The 20,736-nt window shown below is 39.2% G+C and overlaps 1 long non-coding RNA gene across 2 annotated transcripts in view; it reads right to left on the reverse strand.

Moving 5' to 3' along the window:
• LOC127359279 (uncharacterized) overlaps positions 1-20,736 on the reverse strand; it is an 89,508-nt gene that overhangs the window by 53,587 nt on the left and 15,185 nt on the right. For both annotated transcript variants that reach the window (XR_007882632.1, XR_007882633.1), the window contains exon 3: positions 13,796-13,973. This is a non-coding gene — a long non-coding RNA (uncharacterized LOC127359279). The remainder of the gene's footprint in view (positions 1-13,795; positions 13,974-20,736) is intronic.

A 20,736-nucleotide genomic window follows, 5' to 3' on the forward strand; every position in this document is an offset into this window, starting at 1 on the left:
TTATTTGTCACAGACATTAACTAGGTAATCCTCCTTTTCCTGGGGGTCTGCATGCACCAATGGTATTTTTTCTCTTTTCCTTATTTTGTTTTGTCAGCTGTTATGAGCGAGATGGTCGGTGGATGTGTTGATTTTAATTTATCTTAATCCACTGTGGCCCAACCAGATCGAACATTGCCATGATCACACTACATAATCAGAACTTACTGCTAGAAACCGCCAAATGTATCCATAGGCCTGTTAATAATAATTTGCTTTGCCCAGATTCAGCCTGAAAACCACCATGATCTATCATAAATGATAACTTGTCCTTTCAGTCTAATGTGAGTCTCCACTTTGGAAAAAATATGGAAAGAGCAATAAGCAGACACTGAAAACAGCTGCCTGCTGCAGCCGTAAACGACACTATGAGAGCAATGACAGTGAATCAGAACACTAAAGCTCCATAAAGCTGCAGGGTCAACTGATAATTCTCCCCTTTCACATTGTTGTAAATATATCGACTATAGCAACTGTAAAGAACAGCTGGTTCATACAGTGATGCAAGATGACATGTTTAGTGAGTCGAAACCAATGAGAGGTCAAAATAGGACTGTTGGATAACTCCAAGAAAGGTAAATACAGGAATAGACACAGTTTTGGCTAACCTTTTCCCAAATGAAGATGTCCTAACAAGCTCCATGCATTAGCGAACAGGCTGAGCGACGCGTCCCTTGATTTAAAAAAACGCTCGCCCTAGTTCTATTTTTGTCAAGTTTTGCACACGTTCTCCACCTCCAGCCTGCTAAAACGAAGTGTGGAGGTAAGTCTGGCTATGCAAAACTATTCAGCACTCAACATGGGCACCTGGGAGAAGTCTGCCTTCAGGGGTTTCTGCCAGAAACCATAACGACGAGAGACTAATTAACAAGGAATATTGTCAAAAAGGACGAGGTGTAGAAGGAAATCGGGTAAGTAAGTAAACTGTCCTCCAACTATACAGAAACAAAGCTGACCAAAAGGTTGTTCCTGTGACATTGCTTGTACTGTATCAGGACAGTTTTTCACGCTCTGTTTGCAAGAGTTTGCTCGCTTGCTGTAGGTTAGGAATTTAGAACTTCTGCTTTGACACTCTCCAATCCTCTATTCAGCTTTGGGGACTTGACTATCCTTCCTATATGGCCCTATAAGAATAATCTAATGAAAATGCAAAAATTATCACTATTAGCTCACATAACTCATTCAAGACTGTAGCTGCCATGGGGACACTTAAAGTTAATGCCTTCTGGATATTTTCTTGGAGTTTAGGAGATATAGTGACCTTCAGTATACAGTACAGTAAAGAAGTAAAAAACTTTTTAGACAGATTCAAGTATTTTAAGATTCCATATATCTAACTTTAACAAGTGTTTGGCCACCAATAGAAACAAATTTGCAGTGTGGAAAGTGCCATGTAATGGCATTCAGACATTCATGTCATAAAATAAAAAGGAAATGCTTTATTCCACAGGTTATTTCTTGGTAAAATCTCTGACATTTCCTGGAAAGAACTACTGTTTATAATCCGTCAGAAATATGAAAGGAAAAAGTTCTGAGATAGTGAATGGTTTGTTGTTGATTTCAGTAACTATTATTGGACAGCTAACTAAATAAAAGTGTGTGAAGTGTGAATCCAAACAATTTCATATTTTTAGAGGAGGCCACTTCGACTCATGACCTCAGTACTTCTAAAATCCTGGCTACAGCCATGACTTCATTTATTTGTATAAGCAGCAACAGCTCAGTGCATTACGGGTTCTATCAGGAGAATTACAATGTATGTTTGGTCATGCCTGAAATCATCATTTGAGCAAAGTAAACTGGCCCCAACAGTTAGCAAAGGCCCTTCAGGAGCTTTATTTTTACATGAGCAAAAACCTAAAATACACCCATCTAACATAATCTTAAATTTCAGTTTCAACAGAAAAAAAATGTACAAAAACAACATTGAAAGAAAAACTGCTAAATCTCTTTTGCCGCCAGCTGACTGAGAAACGATCCCCTTAGTTGACAGGCTGATAGGAGCAGAAACTGTGAGGCGAGGTCACCTTCAGATAAACTAAGCTCTGCTAAATCATTTATCTCAGAATATTATAGATGGGAAAGTGAGACCTTGACGTCAGGAATCATGAGACACGACTGGGAAAACACATGAGTTTTCTAGTGCTGCTGGGGCTCTCAGCCAAAACCAAACAAACAGCCTGGAGTCGAGCTCAAGTGTCAGATGACAGATCAGATGGATTTTTTGTTGTTGTTTGGCATTTCCCTTTATTGACAGGGCAGTATAGAGAGACATGAAAGGCAGAGGAGAGAGAGGGGATGACATGAAGCAAATTACCTTGGGCCAGACTCAAACCCGGGCCACTGCAGTGAAGATTCAGCCTTTAGCCACTGAGCTACCAGGGTGCCCTGATCAGTTGGATTTTGATAATTTAAGCTGAGGCATTCATTTGTGGTTCAGTAATTATTAACCTACAAGTTCAGTTCTTCATTGTCAAATGCACAACGGTTACAGTTAAGCAGTCGTCGGCAATGAAATTCTTAGATCTCAGCCAACAATGCTCATACAGATATGTATAGAAAAAAGTTACGCAAGTCAAATCTTACTAGAATCTAAGACATAAAACACTGCAGCCACCAAAATAAAATAATAAAATATATTACATAATAGAATATAATACTGTGGCAGACAGAGTAAAAGTAAAATGTATAAACTGCCCCACTTTCAAAACTGTGTATAAACTTAAAGGTCCAGTGTGTAGGATTTTGTGGCATCTAGCAGTGTAGTTGCAGATAGCAACTGCCTCCCTTCACCCTCCCCTTCCAAGTGCAAAACACAGTGGCCACAAAACACATGAAACGTGAATGCACCTATCCAGTGTTTGGGTTGTCCCTCTTGGGCTACTGTAGAAACATGGCGGTTCAACATGGTGGATACCATGGAAGGAGACCCTCGCTATCTGTAGATAGAAACGTCTCATTCTAAGGTAACAGAAGCATAATTCCTATACTTAAGTGATTATACACTAATGAAAACATAGTTATTCATATTATATTCCATTTCAGCCAGTAGATCCTCCTAAATGTTACACACTGAACACACACTAAACTATGACATGTCGACAAGTCATTGATTTAGTTCAGAGGTTTTTAAGCTGTGAGGTGCGCCTCCCCAGCAGGGTGCCAGAGAGTTGAGAAGTGAGAGACATGAGGCAAAGGCAATTAAGATACTTTAAATCCTTAGTGTCCAATTGCTGCAATTAGTGTAAAAAAAACCCACTCACTCATAGCTCAGTCAAATCTGAACACAAAGACACGATACACACATTTTTAGTTTCAGTTGATTTCAGTGGATGCTTTCCATTATCTCTGTCTTCACTGTGAATAAACGTCCATAAATCCACTTACGAAACCACAGAAAAAGGGCTCTCCTTATAACTCAGGGACTTTCACATTTTTAAAAGGTTATATCAAAAATTCACCACTACTAGATGTCTAACTAGAACACAGCATCTCAGTGCAAAACAGTGGGTGCTATGGCCCACCAGACTCCACTGACAAAACCAGTATTTTACTTTGCAGGTAATCATAAAACACTCTTCAAACTTGACAGAAACTCACCAAAGCCATCTTAGCCTTTCAGTCTTTCCAACAATCACCAAAGCTGATATGGTCGAAATAAACCCTTAATTCACCAAGTTAGATGAGAAAATAGCTGCGAAAGAGGTTGCAACATGTCCACTAAAAGTACTGAAACATGAAAAGTATCCCTACAGAGATAGACCTTTTGTTTAACCAGAAACAGACGTTTGCCATACACTCCATAGACAGAAATGCATAGGTTTTTTTTCTTCATAGAAATGAACCAAATGCTGAGATATGGGCCTTCAGTGTAATGTTTTCTTACACCCCTTAAAATCAAGAAGGCCTCACAACCCCACTGTGAAGGTTTGGCACCCCCTATTGGGGGTCTGGACCACCTGGTTAGGAACCAAGCACTGGCTCACTGGTTCAAAAACACTGTAATCGTGGCTCCAAACCCATTCAGGATTCAACAACAGTCAACAATAAATCATCTTATTATTAGGTATAAACCTGCCTCCTGGTTTACCTGTCCGTAGTTAAAGAGTCGGCCAACGTTGGTCATAACGGTACGTGGCGAGCCTAATGAGTTGGTACGCAGTGTAAAAAGTTTGAGAAATACTGCACTAGATGATGAGTAAAGTCTGCTCATTCTCTTTAAGTTTAATTTTGTTCTTCTCCATTCTTTGTCAGTGAAGAAGTGTTTGGACTTCATTACAGCTTCGGCGAGGTCTCCGTGGATCATTTTAGCCCTGAGCTCCAGCCGCTGATGCTAGGGAAATGTTAATTACCTTGCCAGCCATATCCAACATTCAGACTCTCCTCACACACACACACACACACACACACACACACTTACAAGGCTGGTGTCTATGCCTCTGTGCTTCCTCCTTCCTGCTCTGACTGGATTTTGGAGGGAGTGATATACCAACCGGAGACAGCAGAGCTCATCCCACAGGCACAAAATGTTCTAGAAACTTCCACAGTCTCTCATCATGCTTTCTGTTAATAGAATGCGGCAGTGTTCAAATGGTCAAACAGAAGCTTCATAAACTGTATGGTTTTAGGATGCTGGCCATTGAGGTAAAAGCTTATATACACTTATAATATAACGTTTCCATACAGCTGTGATTCCATTCACCATCTGCACTGAAATTAACTGAAATTAACTCCTACTTCTTTTGCTGTGGAAAAACAGAATCTTAATCCAGAAAATATTCAGCAAAGTCCAACAAGATTAATTCCTCTGTAACATGCAGACTAGAGCTCAATCTGTGGCTGCAGACGGTAACATGATTGGCTTGTTTATAATAATTACATTAATTGTTGAGGGAGTCACATGAAATCACAGAGCAAGATAGTCACCTTAACTGAATCCTCTTGAGATACCCACCTAGTTAGCCCAAATTCACTAGTCAAACCAGGTTTTTGCTGCAACACATGGTGTCCGTGGGGTCTTAAATTGTCTTAAATATAGTTTTGATAGGTCTTAGTTTCAGTCTTCAGTTTCGCCTTTAACTGTGTTTTTGGGGAAAATTAGTATTGATCGTGTTTTAACAACTACAAAACAAAACCGACATGGAACCAATACTGATTTTCCTTCACATCCTTCATACTTCTTTTTCCCCCAGTATGGACGTCAAATAGGTCTTAAAATTTTAATTCATAAAAAAGGCTTTAAAGGGTCATTAATTGAATCTGTTAAAACCTGCAGAATCCATGTATTGTATAATAAGTAAGTGATAATTAAGCAGTTTTACTTTTTAGGATGAGAAACCTTAACTTTGCCAAACAGCTGCTAAAATATGTGAGGAGCTGCACCAGCATGTCAAGGATGCTGCAAAAACTGACAGACACCAGAACCCACGGCTCATTGTCTGAGACTTAACCAACCAAATGTGAGCGAAAGACCATCTCTGAAGCTTTTGGGGTTGCACTGAACTGAACCCTGATTCTGATGCCATGATGAAGAACAGCCTCAGACTGATTATTATGAGATACAATGATTCAAGTTTCCTGGAACGGGAACAAAATGTTGGCTGCAACTAGGGAGAGACATTTTTGAGGTATTGAAAAGGATTGCTAGAGTCAAATCAACACTCCACTGATTTAATACAGTTTACCAGGCATTAAGGGCACTACTGGAGCTGTAATAACAGTTGTGTAAAGTCTATAACGTTAAGAAGTAGAGTTATTTAACATAGTTTTGCTACTATGGTGCTGTGTGTATGAAATGGTACCAACACTACCAGGTCAATTAGCTGATGCTCAGAGCATCAAAGAATGAATTAAAGAATAGCAACACTAACTTATTTCTCTTATTGACATACAGCAGATTCACAAATTAATTTATGACTTTTTAAATGTCTAGATTATTATTCAGCTGTTAGCACTGAAATTAAAAATTGAAATTAAATTCAGTGAGGAGCACAGGATGACTTGTTGGACTTGGATTTTGTATCACCTCTGGTTCTATGTAAGTGTTTCATATCCATTGTTTTGCAATCTCTCAGAAACAAATTCTTTAATACCTTAACAATTTTTATTTAAATGTATTTTAAGAGCTACAGGCGTGGTTTAACGCTTGGTGTGTGTGTGACAATGTGTGTGAGAACTGACTGTTTGCTCAAAAACAACAGTAGCGGCTGCTTAAGAGGTTAGCATAGATGGTGCTAGTAGTTATATCCAAACTGTAGAGTATTTCTTTATTGAAAGAAGAGCAAGGAACATCACTGAAGGCTTTTTTTAATGGTAAGAATTTGACTCCATTATTTGGTTTGTTGATCTGATTAGATGAAGTTTGCGTGATAGATGGATCATTCAATTCAAAAATGTTATTTTAAGTCCCCTTTTCCGAACAGCTTCCAATGACCATCTGGCACAGTCAACTTAAGTAACCCCTGCTTCTTATGAATGTGAAACTGGCCCAGTTCAAAAATGCATCCTGACACTTAACCCATGTGACCAGCCTGGGAAACTGGTCATAAAGGAGAGGAAGATGTTAACCCTCTAAAAACTGAAAACAGAGAACAGCAGCTGTTGCACGGAACTCTGGCGTCTGTGGATCAAAGCTATGCTGCACGGGCGTAAGGCACACAATGATGGCTCTTGTTTCCTGCTCTCTGCTGAGAGCAAAGGACTCAAGTCCCCATCAACACACAAACCCAAAAAAATGACAGCAAAATTGGAGGCTGGCAGAGAATGAGAGGAAAAACTCACGGAGTAAACAGACTTTAAAGGCAGACATTGATGGGATGTGACATCATTGGAAACCATTGAAACCAGACAGATAGATTTCTTTTAAAGTTAGTTTTTTTTTTTTTTTAGGGTGACCCAAAGAATAGAAAACTCTGGGGTGCCCATGTGTATTGCATATTGTGGTTGCATATGTTTTTGTATGTGTGTGCTAAATGTAGTCTATATAAGTCTATATAATGGAAACTTGTATGTTGTTTCCTAAAGTATTACTGTGCTATGAAAATTCATCTGCAGGTTAATCTTTTGCTCCTGTTTGCCTGCAAGAACTTTAGAAAAATCACTGCTTTGCCTGTGTGAAGCACACAGTTCGTTAGCACACAGTATGTAGCAGTTGGGGCATGCAGTAAAAGACTAATGAGGTACATTAGCTACTATCAGCACTTGAAAGTTCACAATATTCCTCTTAAATTGCCCATTTGTAGCTTCCCAATTACATTTTTCTCCACACTGCTTGAAAATATATCATAATTTATCTTATATAAGTACTACTGTACATCACATATTTAGTAAATGACTATCCTGTATACAAGGACTGCCATAAGGGTGTATGAGGTTTAAGGTTAAATTCTTATACTCAGTGATAAGTGCTATAACTTCTGTTGGCAATATATTGGAAATTCAACATATTTCTAGAAAAAATGCCACGCTAATGCTAATGTGCAGCATGCATACTGTTGATGGGAATGTCATTATTAATATCTCAACAAGATGGCGACCCCCTACACAAGAAGAAGAGCTCATTTGTTTGTTGTGTTTGGTTGGACAAAGTAAAAAAAAAGGGAAATATTGCTTTATAAGAATAGGACCATGGATGGGGAATACACTACAGTGGCGCAAGAGATCAGACACATTGTCAAGGAGCTTTTCTACTGCATGGGCAGTTTCGAACATGGACAGATGAAAAACCACCCTTGTGGCTATATGGATATGGCAAGGATGCACAGGGCTTAAGAGGGCAAACACAAAAGGAGAGGCAGGTAGAGCCAGGGATCTCAGGTGAACACTTACAGGGGCCATTGTAATTGATTACAGATGGAACGTACTTATTTTAACCGAAACAATGATGTTTTCCTAAAATTAACCAAGTAGTTGAAACAAAAGTGCCACACACGCAAAGTTTAACCTGATGTTGCATATGTACTTTTTAGTGCTGTCAGTTAAACGGGTTATTAACAGCGTTAACGCAAACCCATTTTAACGGCGTCAATTTTTTTATTGCAAGATTAACGTTCTTTTTGGCCTAGCACACTTTGTAGTTTTTTTCACATGCTGTTGCAACAACTAGTAACGTTAAAAATAAACAACACCACACCGGATCAGCTAGACGGAAACAAAACAGGCACGCCGCACACACTTGTTTAAGAGTAGTAGACGTTACGTTTTGAGTGGATGGCGAGTGTGAGTACAAATGGATTCCAATAATATTCTGAATGGAAAGTTTACTTTTAAAAAGTTGCCAAATGGTTCCATTGACAAGACCAAAGTGATCTGTATGTTTGTGGTTGAGAACTGAGCTATATCCACACGTCCAGTCGAAATACCACTTATGGCCAAGCCACAGCGATGCGAATTTGACCCCTCATCAAAGTCAGGTGACAATGGATGATTTTCAGTTTCAACATTTGCACAAAGCAAGCCGATCCACTTTTCCATGTTGATAAGAGCATTAAAATGAGAAAAATAATGGGACAAAAAGAAATCAAGGGACATTTAGAAGAGATAAAAATGATTAACTATGACATTAATGAGATTAATCGCGATTAAATATTTTAATCGTTTGACAGCACTAGTATTTTTGCTAATTTGACAGCAGAGTCCTGCGTGTCCAGAAATGAGGTAAGAGGAGCACCTAATGTCATATTTATGTGTTCCTGGAAACAAGCCCAATAGAGACAAGCAATAACATAGCGCATATAACACATAGCCACTACAGAACTTGTTAAGTCTGACAACATGACAGAAAGCAACAACAATAGATAAGGCCAAAGGACCACCACCCAGATTAATATAAGATATTTTATCTTTTATAATAAATACATTTTTCATGATGAAGTAAAACTGTTCATGTCAAGTTTTAAACTGTGCCGGATGTTTCATACCCTGTTGGAGCTTTTTTTTGTAACGTTGCCACATTCTGAAATCTCAGCAATTGCTAAGTGCAATATTGTCTTGGACAACTGAACTGATGACCTTGAAAATAAATAGTTTTCTTCCTTTAAATTCCTGTATCAGAAATGTCGCCTCTGCCTTTATAGCTGGTGTGTGTTTTGGTCTGTGTGGTCACATATGACCTTCCACCACCATCTGTCTTTGTCACCTCCTCACTCTCTCAAGTTGTCCTTTGACCCTGAGCAGGAAAATATGGCTTTCCAAGATCCCCCCCCCTCTTTGCCAAGGCCAAACTGATAGCCAGGCGCTCACTGTCCACCACAGTTGATCACAAACCGTTTGTGGTGCTCACTTTGGAGGAATGTGCCACACAATACGGCGGTGACCACATCCTCATAAGTCACCGCCTTCCCTGTAATTCTGTTGTGGGGAAAACTGGCGGATTTATGGCTGCTGTGTGTCTGATAAGAAATTAATGAGGGTGATAAAGTAACTGTAGGCCTCCATACTTCCTGAGTGATCAAAGGAGCGTCAGATGACTGATCTGGTGAGTCAGAGGGAGCCTTCATCCTCGCTGTGCAGCGCACTCAGCGTTTCCATGTATCTGTCAGCCGTGCGCTACCATTTTGGGGGAATTTGTCTCATTAAAACAGTGCTGTGGAGGAGCTGGCGCTGATAACAAAGGACTCACCAACACACATCCTCCTACTTAGTGTAATTTAGAAGAATCTCCAGACTGTATTCATTCAGGTAATTTCTATTCTAATGTAGGATCAGGTGTTGGTTGTGGTTTGTTTAATGTAAAACTAAAATGTGTATGGTTAAGTATACACTATTCTTCTTCTTACATATTTGATGTAATGTGACCATTGATACACATTTTGCAAGTGGTCAGGGTACACACTCAGATATAGTGCACACATTTTTCGACAATGTGGCGCCCAGTCCTCTGCATCCGGCGATGTGTGGTGCAGTGTTGGCTCTGGGTGTGGACGCCTGCTGTCCACATGTTTTATGACTTCAGCTGACAGCAACTGTAAACACGCTGCTGCTGTTTTTTTAGAGTCAGTCGTTGAAATAAGAACCAGTCGTTTTGAGTTTCAGTCTCTTCAGGACTTTCTCAGTCGTCTTATCTTGGGTTCATGAATAAAATCAGTGAGGCTCTTCACTGTCTGTCTGCACTGCTGACAAGACAAATCTGTCCCTGGTTGACAATGATCGCATATATGCCGGTACACAATGAGCTCTTTCCACAAAAATGTTCTCACAGCACACTGTCGGTTACTGTATTACATCAGGTGAGATAAATTTTAGGTTATGTGACAGTTCTTATAATCAACTTATCCCTTGAAAGGACCATGTGTTAGTCCATCTCTGCATATGTTTTGACTTAAAGTTTATTGGTTCCTACTATAATAAAAGCAGTTTACTTTATTATTTAAATTTCTGAAACAGCTTTTATTTTTCCTAAAACAGCTGGTCTGGTAGTTTTTAGCAACAGTTACTGAAATAGCAGTACATAGTGCTTTTTTTTTAGCTGTGGATCAATACACAGTGCTCTAGTATTGATGTGGGATTGAGTCAAAATAGGTTATACAGTGTATGTGTTCACAGTGTGTGTTCATGGTGTGTGAACTGTTTTTAATAGTTTTTGGACAACAATGGCACAGAGGAAGAAGATATATCAGCCGCTGATACACACACTATTTGTTAAAATGTATGCAGACAGAATTTGAGGTGAATTTTAGACGCAGCACAATTGCATATAAATTCAATAGAAAAGAAGTGGGCACAAGTGCACAAAGTTGCTGGGGCAGTACAAATTGAGACAAGGATGCATTTTTCATTGTTTTTAAATGTGCATTTATGCCAGGGGTTCATGAATCTACCATTACTTCATACATTTACAGGGACAAGATGGAAAAAAAAAGGAAAGACTAAAAGAAAAATAACAGGAAGACTGACGTTCCGGGTGAGTCATAGGCTGAGCTGACACACACACACACACACACACACACACACACACACACACACACACACACACACACACCTACTACAGGCAATGTCTGTACATTTGGTACACTGGCTGTTTGGGGTAAATACAAACAGACTACAAAAACAGTCCAGTGGTCAGATTCATGTTAATAACACCAGATGTGCAAATAAAATGTAAAAACACACCTCCTGAAAGACCAGTTCGTTGTTGGATTTGGACTTTTCATTGGATTTTTGAAGAAATATGAAGAATATCACCGACCTTATTCTTTGAATATACTGGCTCATGTTTAACTACTCATACAAGGATATACATGAATACAGCAGACTGGTGGGTCCCAAAAACAAGTCACACTATCAGTATATCCATTTAATCCAATCCCAGATTACACCGCTGTCCCATCTCCACCTCTTCATCCTCTCACTGTGCAGAGGACTGATTCTGATCACGATCCCGTTTGACAAAAGCAAAGACGAAAGAGTGGACAAGCTGCTTCTTTATTACAGCACCCGACTCAGCCCCCTTTGCTTCATAGAGGACTGTGGTGAAATATCGATCGGAGCGAGACCTCCGCTGACCGCTGCACAGATAACAGTAACTAAATGATGGATCTTTCAATAGGATCCCTGAAGAGGGCCTTTAAAACCGATCTCTGCTGTCTTCAGCCAGAACTAAGTGCCGGCAACAGCCTGGGGGATGTTAACTCTTATCTATGATGTATCAAGCTGTATTCGTGACTGCTAGCAAATGCTATAGCCTGTGTTCTATCGCCCCGGGGTTATATTCTCACTGACTGTTCAGGCTGCAGACGGGTTCCTCAGATCTGCCTTTTTTCTCCCTCCTCTTCTTCCTCTCTCCTCCACCCTCTACCTGCAAAACACTGCAAGCTCCTCCACTTCCAGCCAAACACAGACTCTTGGTTGCTATTGATGGACAGAGACAGCTGTAGTGGAAATACAAAACGTTTGTGCGCGCACACACACACACACACACGCACACCCACACACATGCACCAGACTGTTTATAGAGGGTGCAACCAGAGCTGGGGAGCAGATTAACGACTTTACTTACTTACTTTACCCAATTAGCCCTCTCAGCAAGAGAGGAAATGGCTCTGACTGGCCTTCTGCTTCCCTTCTTCTCTGTGTATCCCTGTACAAGTATGAGTGTGTGTCAGCTCTCTCTGATCTAATTCTAAAGTGTTCGGCACTGCTCTCTGACAGCTGCCCCCTGGCCAGTGGCTGTCACGTGTTGCCTTCACTTCCTGTTCATATGAAAGCTCTTCAGAGCCTGATAGAGGTCTGGAAGCCTGGAGGGGGTTTGGCAGTGTGTGTACATACATTGACACACAATATAGCAATGTTGTCAGTAAGTTTAAGTAGTTGTAGTTTCGTGGAGAAGTACTAGGTCAAAAGCAAGTGTAGTATAACCACACTCAAGATTCAAATTACTGTTCACTTCAAGTATAGCCTTTTCACTTGAAGTCACATAAAGATGAAGTTCCACTTCACTCAACATCACAGATGATAGATATCATATATTCTGTATGCAGGTAAATAACAAAAAAAATAAAACACACATATTTTACAAAACTATGGTTACCAGGCAGCTATTGTCAATTCCCATTCTAGATGGACTTTAAATTAAACCAATACCCATTTTCTCAACTCTCTTCATCAGTGATTTTGTTCTGGAGGAGGAAGTTACTTCAGAAAAAAAAAACATATTGCTGATGAGTCCAGACCAACTAGAGCATTTGGTGAGGCCAGTGGCCAAATCTCAGTACAAATACCAACGAGTTCAAGACAATAGAAAAAAACGCCTGGAGTCCAAGATCAGACTGGAGTATGACAGCACTACTTATCAGCTAGAACAGCAGCAGAACCGACCGTTTCACAGAAATAAGCTGGGACACTTGGAACTGAGCCATCATGAACAATGTGTTTAACTTGTGCTTTTCTTGCTATGACAAAATGTGTGCCATGGTAAAGGTCTATCCCCATGCCCATAGGTTGATATATACTGTATACATGCATACACACACCACTATCCATCTTAAGCAACCTCTGATTACAAGTGATAAACCCATATAGCTGATAATAAAAAAGCTTGTGCATTTCAATAACAAAGCGTGGCTTAAACAGTGTCAGCAAAACTGCAGGAGATCAAAATCACGAGGACACACGGGTGAATGGAACGAATACAGTAACTTTATACTTTTTATATATGTTTAAAGGAATGAGGGCAGTAATTGTAGGTCTTGTCTACATTAAAATACAGCTGTTAGCAATGTGGGCACTCCTGCCTGCCAGACAACCTGTAACTTCAGTTTCTACTGCTGCAAGAACTTGACACCATTTGTTTGAAGGAATGAGTAATTTGAAGAGACCTAGTAATTTAATTTGAGAGCAGAAATTATTAATTTGAGGGAACAAATGATCACTTTGTGCACACTAATTATCCAACCTTGTTACCTGATGGGCTTTGTGGTTGTCAGTCTCTCCACCTCACTTTGATAATTATTCAAACGAAAAGAAAATTAAAGAGTCAGTGTTAGAGCCAGAGGGATCTGATTAATTGATTTGCTGACTAAGAAAAACTGTGTGGTGAATTTATATTTCCAAGTTATAGTAATGCTGGTTCAAAGGGTATGATTCTCTCTGTGGAGTATAAACTCAAAGGCCAACCAGATATAACTGATATTGTATAATCTTGACAAAGTTACACACCACAGGGCTAAGAATAAGACTGAATCATTGACCGATGGAGCTTTGTTACTGTCTCTCCTCCCTCCCTGTTCTCTTGCTCTCTTCCCTGTGGGTATTATCCTACCTCGTGAGGATCCCGGCCGCCCCTGCGCTGTCTGCTTGACAGTCCTCTGTCAAGCCACAGCCTCATCTTCCTCCCCTTTTGTTGCCATAGAAACCGTCAGCCATGGAAAAGTACAAGCAAGTGGATTGTCTGGGAAGTGAGGGGTAGCGATAGTTGGCCACACCACACTGCAAGACAGCTGCAAAAACAAAACAAAAAAAAACAAAAAAGAAATGGGTTTGAGAATGGTTTGTGTTATCTGAGAGACCAAAGCAAATGTTGTTTTACGCTACTGAGGTCAGATTTATGGGATGGTGTCAGATCCTAATATTTCTGGTGGTTTTAGCACTTTGAGGCGTGAAGTAATAACAGTGAAAAGTAGATTCGTTAGTCACGCAACTTCCCAAAAGTCACCAACAATAAAAACGCCCATGACTGCAGACCTTTTTTCAACGAAACATCCAGAAACTGTCTACAAAGTGCATAAACTACATGTTCATTTTAAAAGTTCTGTGCACATTCATGCATGTTTTTGTCACTTTACTGTGAAGACGAGGCAAATTAGGAGGAGGATGCCAGTGTCGCAGAAAGTGCTTGTGTAAGATTCTTGAAGATTTGCATGTTCAGCTTCTCAAACTTCATCTCAGTAGGTAATGGCCCATGAAAAAACTGGAGTAACTAAGGCTTTTTGGAGCAAAAAAGGAAACAAAACAATAGTAAGGTCCAATGAAAAAGGGCTGTAGACACTGGGCAGAGAGACACAGAGAAGCTACAAGTTCACATCTGGATGTATACTTTGAAGGGAATTGTTAAACCTGTAGCCAATGGATTTTACTGAGAAAGGTTCAGCTAAGTTTATCTAGCAGATAACAGTAAAACACACTTCAAACTGACAGAAACAAATAAAACTGTCTTTCCACAGTCTTCCCTACTATGTCAAAGTAAACGGGCTGCTTTAGCTTGCATGTAACGCTAGCTAATCCTTGGGGACAAATGTGCTCATTAAAGTACGTCCATTAATTTGCCTGTTTTTGCCACTCTGTATCATATTGTTAATATTATTAGTGTCTGACATTATGGAAGGGATCCCTACAGAGATAGACCTTTCATTTACCCAGAAACAACCGTAACAATGCAAGCCACCAGACTCCAAAGACAAAAACTATTTTATCTTGCATATTATAGTAACACTGTAACTTCATTCAAAGTGGACAAAAACAATAAAACTCACCAAAACCATTTTTGTTTGTCTTTCCACTGTTCCAACATTTACCAACTATGGCTTGGTTGAAATAAATCCTTAATTCATGAGGATGTTTTTCTCTTCAGTCAGATTGAAGAGAAAAACAGAAGTTTCAGTCGCTCTACTCAGTTGGAAATGGAGGGACTCTCGTGCGACCAGACAAAGCACAAACAGGCCGGGATAGCAACACAGGCAAAGGGAATGTGACACCAATGACTCCACTTAATCTTTAAATAACAAATAAAACAAATGATCTTGTCGAAGACAAACAGCACAGAGCCAAAGATGTGATGAACAAAGGTGGCATTATAAAATCAAACATTTTGAACTAAAACTGCTGACCATAAATAAAAATGGCCAGCAATTAATTGTGAACATGTTATTTCACAGTTTCATGATTACATTATATATTTTATCTGTAATTTTTCTTATGATTTCTTCAATTACAGTGTTGTGTTTTATTTTAAACACTTTGGGTTTCCATAGTATGCTACCAGTTTAATACCAGTTTAAAACGTACCTGTTGGATGTAGTTCCACCCAGTGTTTTATGTCTAACTTCAGGAAAATAGCGAGACCTAAGATGAGACTGAAAGGAGCGTCTTACTTCTTCGGCTTATGAAAAGATACACTGCTCTCTGGAATACATTTTCTAGCCGATGGTTACAGCGAGGTCTGTTCACTGCAGACCTTTGAAAATCAAACGTCTGGGTGTGTACAACCTGCGCTCAATTTTCATCTCCACTTTCAGTGTGATAAGGGCTCTGTCTAATCAGACCAGGTAACAACAAACACCTGTGTTGGTGGACAGAAAATGTAAAAATAGTTTAATTGATGGTTTAAAGCTTCTGCCCTCTTCTTTACTGGAAGTCCCTGATTCGGCATTGACTGGTTTGAACTGCCTTGTAAGGATAAAGGAAATTACAAATGTCTTTCTCAGCAGTAATGTTTCAGTAATGAGTGACGAACACAGAGTATGACCCTATAAAACTGCCATAAGGACTTGGTGGTGGTGACAATCTGTGATCAATATCCATCTACTGAAAATTACGCTATACTACACAGCTGTTTCTCTACATTTCCAGCAGTCCCTTTACACGTCGCAGCAGGGTAGATACAGCTGCAGGTAATCAAATGAATAACAAGTACGTTTGAGTGAGGTGTACCAATAACCAAATCCAGACAATAACACTACCCAGTGCTTGCTCTTTAACTTTGGTAAATCAGTCTCATATATATCCATGATAAATTATATTAGCTACAGCTTTGTTTTCATGTTATCAAATGGAAGTATTGTTGTACATTGAGCTGCCTTTCTACTTTACTCACAACATAACTGGGGTAATAAGTTGTCAAAGTAATGGTGTCATCATGAACTGTGTTGAAATTATGTCACATGTCAGTGATTTTCAAAATTCCTTGAATTGGGAACCCCAATGTTGCAGAAAATTTGTTTCACTGTAGGTCCAGTGTGTAACATTTAGGAGGATCTATTGGCAGAAATTGAATATCATATTTGTGTTTCCATTACCTTAGAATGAGCCATTTTTATCTACAGAGGGAGCAGGACCTCTTTTATGGAGTCTTCCATGTTGAACCATCATATTTCTACAGTAGTCCAGACGGACAAACCAAACACTAGAATTAGATAGGACCTTTCACCTTTACAGTTCTTCTGATGTTTCTCCTGTATGGTTGAAAGATGAGTGGTATTCAGTTGGTTGCTATCTGCAACTTCACTGCTAGATGCCACTAAATCCTACACACCAACATTTTGGGAAATATGCTTATTTGCTTTCTGGAGGACAGTTTGATTGATACCACTCTTGTATCTGTATGTTAAATATAAGTCTACAACCAGCCGCTGGTTAGCTCAATAAGCATAAGCATAAAGAACAGAAACAGCTAGCCTGTCTACCTTTAGAGCTAACAAACAATCTCTTTATATTGTGACAGACTTTTTTGTGAGCTATCGAGGTCTCTGTGAGCAGATTTCCTTACTTTCGTCCAGAGCCAGGCAAGCTCTCCCTGTCTTTGTGCTAAGCTAAGCTAACAGGCTGCTGGCTGTAACATTATATTTAACGTTAAAGACAGGAAGTGTAAAATCTGCCATGTCTATTTTCACAGCATAAAATTTTTTTCAAGCTTAGAAATGAAAGCCTTTGTAACACAGGGGTCCCACTTTCATGCATTATCCTTGCACTGCAGGTAAATGGGGTCTTTTTAGGAGGTAATTCAGTAAAATCAAAACATAAGTATGTAGCAACCTATGAGTGGTCTCACTGACCTCACTTCTAGCAGAAAGGAAAGCAAAGGTTACATTTTTCCATTTCTTCAGAGGAATAGAATGAAAAGTTCAGCATTAGTTCAGCAAGCATGAAGACAAAAGTGAATATCAAATGTGCACAAATTCAATGTTACGGTATCCTAGTTTTAATATGTTGTTTTTTAGCATCAGCAAAAAGTAATGAGCAGCCAAATGGAATCATATAAAAACACATTATTTCAACAATGAGCTAACGAGCTGAAACTAATAATTCCCTTTGAGCAATCCAGCTCCTTTTTTAAACGCAAGGTTATCAGATTTACAGAGAGGTACCAGACTGGAGCTAGGTGTTACAAGTTGCTCTCATTCATAAAAGCCGTTAATGACAGGAAAGCCTCATCAGCAGCTACACATTTGTTATGCAACCACACAAGTCTATTTAGGGCATCTTCAGAGGGATTTGATCATCAATAATGAATGGCTTGCCCCTGTTTCAGAGTGTGCTGGTTTAATCTTGATCACACGTTCACAGTAAGGAGTGCGCCAGTAGCCTGAGAGCTAATTTACCAAACACAAACTGTACCATATATACTGTAGTGGTGCCCTGAGCGTACACAAATGGCTATCCTCTGGAGCTATATTTATGAAGGTGTGATGGTGTGATGTAACTGTCAGTTGTCCCATTTTTTATTCATAATGAGTGGATTCATTTTACGTAAACAAACAGTTGAGGCTGTAATTGAGGCTTGTTCTGAGCTCTAAGGCTCTCTGATTAAAGTAACTAATCGTAGACGATATGACAATGTGTTCAGATATGTCCAGCAGCAACAAATGTTTCCTTCTACTTTATCACTGATTTGGTCTCCAGATCTTAAGCTGCTACATGCTTCACTATTTGCCTTTTTCTTCTTCTTTAACCTGTTCTTTGCAAGACTCTTGGAACCTTGATGCTCTCTATTGAACCAGTTTTGAGCGAAACCACTGTAATCAAGGATGCATCATCAACAGAGGGCGCTGCACAATGCACTACGACCTGTAGCATATGACGTGCATACTTTGGTTCTGAAGGAAAACCTGCTATTTCTTTTGGTTCCAGTTGGGAACCAACTTTCCAGGTTCTGAACCAATTTATCTTTGGTCAAAATGCTCCGAATGGTTCAAAACTAGATCCATGAACCAGAACAGAGCTGGTTCCCTGTTGGTGGAAAAGACTTATAAAAGCGACTGCTATTACATTGTCATTTGACACATTATTATTATATAAATAACGATTATAGCAGCTTAAGGAGGTAGTGATGATGTGCAAAGATTCATCACTACATTATTATTATTATTATTTATCACTACATTGCAGCAGATGACTTTGCTGAGTAACTATTCATCAGTGTAACACACTTTAAAATTAAGGATGAGTTTAAAGACCTTATGTTTTGAGCTGATACGCATGCACAAAAGACTTCAGAGGGGATGATAAATTAAACATTACAGTATGTGTGTGCTGAGTGCGCTGCAGACTTCATCACAGTGTGTCTCAGGCTCCCAAACGTTTCATATTTTGTGAGAAATATGCCATTACCATTTAAAGTCATTACTGTTTGAAAAGGTTACAGCATTATGAAGAAATCAGCACGAGGAGAGTTTGAGATTTATTCAAGGATGTAAATGTGAACCGGAGCTCTTCTGTATTTTGCTGAGTTTATAGCAGCATGAAAAGTGTTTTTGTTGAAGGATTTTGGTGGGATGAATATACAAATAACTGCCTCAGTCTGGTTGAGGGTAGATAAATTGATGTTTTAGTGTGCATCTACTCCTGCATGCATTCAAGAATGTTGATTGAGAAGATTTCTACAAAGTATTGTCCAAAATGTCAGCAGTGATAAGTGATGTTTGAGTTCTCTAAATGCTTAGGAAAAGAGCGTCTTTGTTTCTTTTCCTCCCTCCTTTATCCTCGATCAGTCAGCACAATTTATAATGAAAGGTTATTAGACGCTGCAGTTCCACAGTTCATTGCTCTAGCAATATTGAAAAGATGACGCACAAATGTTGCATGGCTACGTGGTAACTGTTAGTTCAGTCTTTCATGGCCCTGTATGATTTCTCTGTCACATTTTTCATTGGTCTCATGACATTTTCCACTAAAAGGGAAAGGACATAATGTTGTAAACTATTCAGATTCCCAATCCATGTATGATTGGTGACTCAAAAAAGAAGCCTTTTCTTCTTTGATTCTGAGGGGCTGTAGTTCCATGGGTGCTTAACCCCTGCTGAAACTATTCTGTCGTCAGATACCACTGTAGCCCTACTAGAAAAGTCATATTGTCCATGTAAGGCCAGTTATCAGTTGTCTCAATTCACTGATGACGACTGTGTTACAGATAAAAGCTACACCCATTGTCAAGAATGAACGTTTACATTCATTACATCATTTATTTTAGTTTTAAAATGATAATTGCAGGATTCCAGTGTTATTGGAGATGGTGGTTTTATACTTTGTGTAGCCTTCTATTAATTTAGCTGTTTTGTCTCCTTTGTGTTGTAAATCACTTACATTATGTTGTGGTGTTGTTAAATGATGGTGAATGTGTTTCTTAAAGGAGCTATGTGTTAGAACTGGGCATCTGTTGAATTTATACTCCAAACAAATAACGGGCAGCATATCATCTGAAAGTTGGGGTGTCCACTATACCATCCCATAAGTCTTTCTTTCTTTCAACAAAACCGATAACTTACAAACTATAATAACACTGTCAGTAACATTAAACAATTGGCTACCTTCAAGTACTTGTACTTGTAAATGACCAACATTAGCATTAACAGCTGTTTACTCACCAGTCTACTTGACAAGAGCGGTGGAAGGCAACGGCAATGTTAACTCTTATTTGCTCTTACTCTTTTTCAGGGCTGCGCTACTTCCTCATCACTCATGTTGGATGGACTCCCTAAAAACCTGGTATTTCACTAAGGGGTGGGGGTTTAGGTCGTGGGCCTGATGCGTGGTCTCGAGCAGTGCCTGAAATGGGTGGTACCCATCAGCACTTCTGAGTTTTGTCCAGATGAGTACAATTATTTCTTATTGAGTACTCTGAGCTGGGGTCAGACTGGATGCTACATTGACACAATAAGCCTACTGGAGTTAGTCCAAAGCCTGGTAAATGTTTCCAGTAAACAAAGCTAACTAAAGCAAGAAAACAGCACTAAAAGTCCTTTTTAAACGGAAAAATCTAAAAATAGGGGGTTTTTTTTTTTTTTTTTTTTTTTTTTTTTTTTTTTTTTTTTTTTTTTTAATTTTTTCTCTTCCCCTCCTAACCCCTTTTTTTTTTTTTTCCCCAAAAAAAAAAACCCTTTTTTTTTTTTTTTATCAAAAATATAAAATTTTTTATAAATATATTTTTTTTTTTTTTTTTCCTTTTTTTTTTTTTTTCCTTTTTCAATTTTTTGGGGGCTGCCCCTCCCT

This window comes from Dicentrarchus labrax, unplaced genomic scaffold (assembly GCF_905237075.1).
Source record: "Dicentrarchus labrax unplaced genomic scaffold, dlabrax2021, whole genome shotgun sequence".
Lineage (NCBI taxonomy): Eukaryota > Metazoa > Chordata > Actinopteri > Moronidae > Dicentrarchus > Dicentrarchus labrax.